The sequence below is a fragment of the Orycteropus afer genome, unplaced genomic scaffold, assembly GCF_000298275.1.
Source record: "Orycteropus afer afer isolate SDZICR_OR568_19922 unplaced genomic scaffold, OryAfe1.0 scaffold00124, whole genome shotgun sequence".
Lineage (NCBI taxonomy): Eukaryota > Metazoa > Chordata > Mammalia > Tubulidentata > Orycteropodidae > Orycteropus > Orycteropus afer.
In genome coordinates this window covers 7725615-7733618 of record NW_006921711.1, presented here as the reverse complement: position 1 = coordinate 7733618, position 8004 = coordinate 7725615, and positions in this window count along the sequence as shown.

Below are 8004 nucleotides of genomic sequence, written 5' to 3'. Positions count from 1 at the left end.
CGTCTGGTTAGCAGTCAAGTGCCTTAGGCACTGTTTCAGTTACCTAGTGCCACTCTGACAAGAATATACCACAAATGGGATGGCCTTAACAAACAGGAGTTTATTCTCTTACAGTTTGGAGGCTTTAAATCCAAGTTCAAAGTGCCAGGCTCTAGGGACTGGGTGAAAGCCCCTCAACCGTGGGCTTCAACTCTGCCTCCTGCTCCCGGCCCACTGGAGCTAGAGGCTTTTCTTCACTCAGACAGCTGCTGGCTGCTAAGGCTGAGAAGCCCAAGGTTGACAAGTAAAAAAGGCACGGCCCCGATGTTACCAAATCACACTGCAAGCCATTAATTCAAGTTCATTGTAAGTCCCAAAGTAGGCAGAGCATGGCAGGCTGCTGAACAATGACACGGCTACATGCAGGGTCCAACCGTGCCATAAGCTAGAGACCATTCCCAAAGCTGTTTCTCACATACGGGAAGCAGACCACAATCCCAAAAGCAGCTACTCAGCTGCTTGTGGTAGATTCCACCATGGAGCTGATTGCCAGTCTCATCATGGGGAATAACTACCACCAGCTGCCATCACTCAACCAGGCCCAGGCAAGTTGACATACAAATTTAACTACCACAATCAACAAAATTCAAGGGAATAAATAGAATAGTAATAATGATAATATATGTTAATTGCTATGGTTATGTTTACAGATTCTGAACACCAAGGAATTCACTGCCATTGTCTTTTTTTGCTTGAACTAATAAGAAACTTTCCATGAACAGAATTGTTCTTCCTCCTAAACCTAACTATTTAAGGGGATTTCTAGCTTCTTTCTAGCTTTTCCAAAGTGAACCAAAGGTAGTAATAGTTAAGCACTTAACTGTTAGCCAAAAGACTGGCAGTTCAAACCCACCAAGGGACACCTTGGAAGAAAAATTTGCTGATGCACTTCCAAATCCTATGGAGTAGTTCTACCCTGTACATAAAGTCTCTGTGATTCAGAACTGACTTGATGCCAACAACAACAAAGCAGTTGCAATGTGGTCTTCTAGTCACCATATCTAGAGATAAGATCAGGGCTGTCTTATGAAGGCAGTCCAACATCCCTCCATCACATTATTATTCATGCCACTGATGAGTTTCATGCATGGCTGGATGAGAGATGAATGTGGGCACTTTCGTATGGACAAACCACACACCAAAGCAAAATCATGCTAACATACGTTAGATTTGGATCACATTCTGAATGTTGTCTGACACCATGAAACACTGTTCAGGAAGTGGAGGAAAATGCTAGAGGAAATGAAAGGCAAAGCCATCCTTCCCTCCTCAGAGAAAACAGGAGCCATTCCTACCAGCAATGACATGTGGTCGACAATGGATTATTGTATGTCCTCTATTATTATGTATATATAGGAGAGCTCTGGTGGTGCCGTGCCTAAGGCATTTGACTGCTAACCAGAAGGCTGGTGGTTCAAACCCACCAGTCATTCCCTGGAGATTGGGCAATCTACTTCCGTAGAGATAGCACCTCAGAAATTCAAGGAGGGGTCACTATGAGTCAGATTCGACTCCACGGCAATGAGTTTGGTCTTTTGGTGTATTGCTATATATAAGGAGCTCTGGTGGGACACTGGTTAAAGCACTTGACTGCTAACCAAAAAAGTCAGTGGTTTGAACCTACCACCTGCTCCATGGAAGAAAGATGAGGTGGCAGCCTGTTCCATAAAGATTTGCAGCCTTTAAAATCCAACAGGGGTTGCTATGAATTGGAATCAACCCAATGGCAGTGAGTTTGGTTGTTTTTTTTTGTTTTGTTTTATGTATATAAGTCACAACCTTGAAAACCCTATGCAGCAGTTCTCTGTGTACATTATTGTTCTGGTTCCATAGTGCCGCTCTGACAAGAATATACCACAAATGGGATGGCCTCGACAAACAGGAGTTTATTCTTACAATTTGGAGGCTTTAAGTCCAAGTTCAAAGTGCCAAGCTCTAGGGGCTAGGTGAAAGCCCCTCAACCTTGGGGTCCAGCTCTGCCTCCTGCTCCCAGTCCACTCAGCAGCTGCTGGCTGCTGAGGCTGAGAAGCCCCAAGATTGACAAGTCAAAAGGCACAGTCCCGATGTTACCAAACCACATGGCAGGCCATTAACTTAAGTCCACTGTAAGTCCCAAGGTCGGCAGAGCATAGCAGGCTGCTGAGCAACGACAAGGCTCCATGCAGAGTCCAAGCGTGCCATAGGCTAGAGACCATTCCCAAGGCTTCTCCTTATATACAGGAAGCAGACCACATTCCCAAAGGCAGCTACTCAGCTGCTTGTGGTAGATCCCACCATGGAGCTGATTGCCAGTCTCATCATGGGGAATAACTACTACCAGCTGCCCAGCCACTCAAGCAGGCCCAGCCAAGTTGACACACAAACATAACTACCACAATTATATATCCAAGCAGTATCTTAGCACTGCACCAGAATGTTCACAGACATAAAAAAAAAAAAATGGTCATATAGGTAAATTCTAACTCCAGCAGAACAGTAAGAGAAGCAGCTCTATTAAGGGAAGTGGAGGTGGGGTGGGGAGGGGAGAACACCAGGCAGAAAACTATTTTAAGTAGGCTCCACTTCCGACTTTAGTCCAAAAACATGTGTATCATTCTGGGCATTTTCATTATCTTCCCCAGTCACACCCAACCTCCCTAACCCAAACGCTGAGTCTAGAGAGACAATAATAGAGATTTCCTTTGTCTATGAAAATTCTTGTTACTCATTAGCTCTTCCCCACAAGGTAATTAACAATATTTTATTTATTTAATAGGCAGTCATCTGAATAGAAGAAGGGGATAGTGCATGGTTTAAAATTGGGAAAGGTATGCATCATGGTTGTATCCTTTCTCTATATGCAATCTGTATAGTGAGCAAATAATCCAAGAAAGTTGACTATGTGAAGAACACAGCATCAAGATTGGAGGAAGACTCATTAACAACTTGCACTATGTAGATGCCACAACTCTGCTTCCTGAAAGCAAAGAACACTTGAAACACTTACTGATGAAGGTCAAAGACTACAACCTTCAGTATGGGTTATACTTCAACATAAAAGAAAACAAAAATCCTCACAAATGGACCAATAAGCAGCATCATGATAGAGAAAAGATTGAAGTTGTCAAGGATTTCATTTTACTTGGATCCACAATCAACGTACATGGAAGCAGCAGTAAAGAAAACAAAGAACGTATTGCATCGGGCAAAGGTGCTGCAATAGACCTCTTTAAAGTGTTAAAAATCAAAGATGTCACTTTGAGGACTAAGGTGTTCCCGACCTGCTATGACATTTTTTCAATTGCTTTATAAGCAGGAGAAAGCTGACCACTAGGCAAGACTAAAGAAAAATGGATTCCTTTAAATTATGGTGTTGGCAAAGAATATTATACTATGGGCTGCCAGAAGAGCAAACAAACCTGTCTTTGCACGAAGTACAGCCAGAATGCTCTTTACAAATGAAGATGGCAGGACTTTCTCTCATGTACTTTCGTCATGTTATCAAGAGGGACAAATCCCTGGAATAGGACATCACACTTGGCAAAGTAGAGAGTCAGTAAAAAATTGGAAGACCCTCAAGGAGATGGCTTGGACACAGTGGCTCAAGCATAGCAAGGATTGTGAGGATGGCTCAGCACTGGGCAGTGTTCGTTCTGTTGTACACAGGGTCGCTGTGCGTCAGAACCAACTCAAGAATAACAATTTCAGACCAGGGGCTGGTTTTCCTTCTGACTATTCTGCACACTATTTTAATCAACAGAATGTAACTAACAAGCTTAAAGAGCCACTCAATACTGAATCAGCAGCTCTCATACCATATGCTGTGGGTAAAACCACACTTCCCAAAAAAGCTAAATACAGAAAGACCAAGGATAGAAGATGTATTTAATACTCAAGGAGTCTAACAGGATGTGCTATGTGGAACGTTGAGATTTTAAGGGGGAAAAGTTCTTTAAATATGTATCACCCTAAACATCTCTTTTGTTTTAATTTTTGTATACACACACACACACACACACATATATAAAGCAGTATTTTAAGGAAGAAAATAAAATTGAAAAAACAATTGCATCTTTGATGGATTCTTATTGCTTATAATGCAAAAGTCCTGTATTTTCTCAGATACGTGGTTTCATATTGAAGAGATTTTATGAACACAGACTGATTGGGTTCTCAATTTTGGATAAGATTTATATCCTTGGCTGTTTTCTGGTATTATCCAAGTTCATGTTTGAGTGGGGAAGCAAAACCAAACCACATTACCACTAAAGTTTTAAAATGCAACTGTTTGACAGAGGTCAGAAATTAGTTTATCTTTTGCTTTACATTCACCATTCCAAAAGGAAGGAGACTCTAATTGAAGGCCTGGTTGCTTTATTTGCATATTCATGTAATAAGCATAGAGTAAGCCTGAAACCGGCAGATCTATTATGTCTTTTTCCATTTTCAAAAATGTCATAGAAAGAAATACCAAGTCTTTTTTAGGGAAATGAAAGCAGCCTGATTTTTCAGAGCTTGATACACTACATGTTTTCTTGAAATCAACAGCACCACCACCCCATGTCTTTTAGCTCTTAACAACTAACACCAGGAGCTGATTTCCACTGAAACCATGCTTTTGTGCAGCAATCTAAAAACATTATCTTTCACAGATAACTGAGGGATGGAACATTTCATTGGATTTTTTAAACTGCTCTTCTCGAATGACATACAAAAATGTTTTTCACTCATACATGATGAAATGATTTTATAAAGCAACATCAATTTTCCACACTTAAATTTTTCATCTTGATCTGAGAGTTTGCCTTCTTTCCAGGTTCTGGAGTGACAACTCACTAAACCATCCATCATGATGATGGTACAGAACATGGTCAATTAGGAGTATTTAAAAGGACTCTTTGGTCTTAGATTTCTATTTGTTCTCTTACTAAACTTCAACTGCATACAAGATGCAGCAAAAATGTTAAGGCAAGCACCTGCAGAGCCAAGAAACAGAATGAGTAGCCTTCCAGAAGCCCTTTGCACCCGCCCACCTCCAAGCCTGTAGACAGGCTGTAGACTCTCCTGACCTCCATAATCATTCTCTTGTTTTTATCATTTGACCCCTATGATGCATCACTAAACAATATAATTTTACCCATTCTTAAAGTTCTCATGAATGGGGAAAAAAATCACTCTCTCCTTTCGGTCTTTTTTCTTCTTTGCTTCATGTTTTTACGATTCCGTCCATGTTATTTTGTGTAGCTGCAATGCGTCTCCATTGCTGGGTTTTATTTGGGGCTGTAACACACATTCACACACACACACCACACACAGCACGATGTGCACACACACCTCTAGAATATGTACCTAGGGACAGAACTGCTAGTCATGGGGTATGGGGAAGCCTACTAATTTCTCTCCAAAGTGTGGCACCATTAACTCCCAACAAGGATTGCTATTCTTAATATACCAAGAAACATTCTCCACATGCCAAAACAGTTGGCATTGTCACACTCACTTAAAATCAGTCTGGTGGGGCTGTAGGAGGAGCCTGGTATGGTTTTATTTTCACTTTTCTGACTGCTAATTATATACCTTTTCATACGAATCATTTAGATTTATCTTGGGTGAAGTGCCTGAAAGTTTTTTTTTTTTTTTAAATAAAACCCCCCTACTTTATTAAGATATAATTCACATACCATTCACCCACTTAAAGTGTAAGGATCATCACAGAAGGACAAATACAGTTATTAGTTTATTATTGTAAAAAGTCAAGGAAAGGTTTACATATGGAAGGAAACTTTTTCTTTGTTCGTTACTAGGGGTGGGAGGGGAGGAAACACTGCAAAAATAAAATAATAATAAAGGGTAAAGTGTAAGAATCAATGGTTTTTAGCAGTCACACATGTACAACCATCACGACAGTCAGCTTCACATCTTCGTATCCTCAAAAAGAAAACCCCTTATCTGTTAGCTACCATTCCTTATCCTCCATTTTCCATTAACCAACCCTCTGCCCTGCCTGGCTACTGGCAACTACCAATCTGCTTTCTGTCTTTTTAAGCACTATATCCACAAGGAACTGACAGAAATTCAAGCTGGATTCAGAAGAGGACCTGGAACAAGGGCTATCATTGCTGATGTCAGATGCATCTTGGTTAAAAGCAGAGAATACCAGAGAGATGTTTACTCTGTTGTATTGACGATGTAAAGGAATTTGACTGTGTAGATCATAACCCATTATGGTTAACATTAACAACGGGAATTCCAGAACACTTCATTGTGTTCATGCAGAACCTGTGCATAGACCAAGAGTTATTCGTATAAATAGAACGAGGAGACACTGGTTTAATATCAAGAAAAGTGTACCTCAGGGCTGTATCTTTTCACCATACTTATTCAATCTGTATGCTGAGCAAACACTCCAAGAGGCTGGACTATATGAAGAACACAGCATCAGGATTGGAGGAAGATTCATTAACAACCTGCATTATGAAGACGATACAACCTCGCTTGCTGAAAGTGAAGATGATTTTAAGCACTGATCTTCGGTACAGATTACACATCAACATAAACAAAAGTCCTCACAATTGGACAAATAAGCAACATCATGATAAACAGCCACAAGTCATCAGTTTGTCATACTGTGGTGGCCTGTGTGTTGCTGTGAGGCTGAGGGCTAGGCCACCAGAATTTCAAATGCCAGCAGGGTCACCATGGTAGACAGGTTTTAGCAGAGCTTCCAGACTAAGACAGACTCGGAAGAAGGAATAGGCCATCTACTTCTCAAAGATTTGGCCAGTGAAAACCTTATGAATAGCAGTGAAATACTGTTTGATGTATTACTGGAGAACCTTATGAATAGCAGTGAAATACTGTTTGATGTATTACTGGAAAACTTTATGAATAGCCTTGAAACATTGTGAAAAATGGGCTCAGGTATAGCAAGGATTGTGAGGCTGGCACAGGACCAGGCAGTGTTTCATTCTGTTGTATATAGGGTCGCTATGAGTCAGAGCCAACTCCACAGCACCTACCAACCACGTGACAAACAGAAAAGATTGAAGTTGTCAAGGATTTCATTTTATTTGGAGCTGCTATCAATGTCCATGGAAGCAGCAGTCAAGAAATCAAATGATGTTTTGCATCGGGCAAATCTGTTGCAAAAGATCTCTTTAAAGCGTTAAAAAGCAAAGATGTCACTTTGAGGACTAAGATATGCCAGACCCAAGCCACGGTATTTTTAATTGCTTCATATGCATGTGAATGGACAATGAATAAAGACTAAAGAATTGATGCCTTTGGATTACAGTGTTGGTGAAGAATACTGCATTCACCAGGGACTGCCATAAGGAGGAACAAATCTGAGAAGTACAACCAGATTGCTCTTTGGAAGTGAGGATGGCGAGACTTCACATCTCACGTCCTTTAGACATGTTATCAGGAGGGACCAGTCCCTGGAAAACACCACACTTGGTAGAGTCGAGGGTCAGTGAAAAAGAGAGAGACTCTCAAGGAGATGGACTGACACAGTGGCTAAAGCAATGGGCTCAAGCAGAGGAACTGTGAGGAGCGCAGGACAAGGCAGTGTATTGTTCCGTGGTGCACAGGGTCACTGTAAGTCAGAACCGACTCTATGGCACCTGAACAAACAAGAATCTATCCATTCTGGAATAATTCATATGAATGGAGTCATGATATTTTTGTGACTAGCTTCTTTCACTTAGAATGTTTCCATGGTTCATCCAAGCTGTGGCATGCATTATTTCATTTCTTTTATGGCTGAGTAATACTCCACTGGTTGGATGTATCACCTTTCTTATATCCACTTATTCAGATGAACACTTGGATTGTTTCTACTTTTTGGCTATTATGAATAATGCTGCTATGAACAATTATGTACCAGTTTTGTGTGGACATGTTTCCATTTCTCTTGGGTATATACCTACCATTTGAGGAACTTGCCAGACTCTTTTCCAGTGTTCCCACCAACAGAGTATGAAA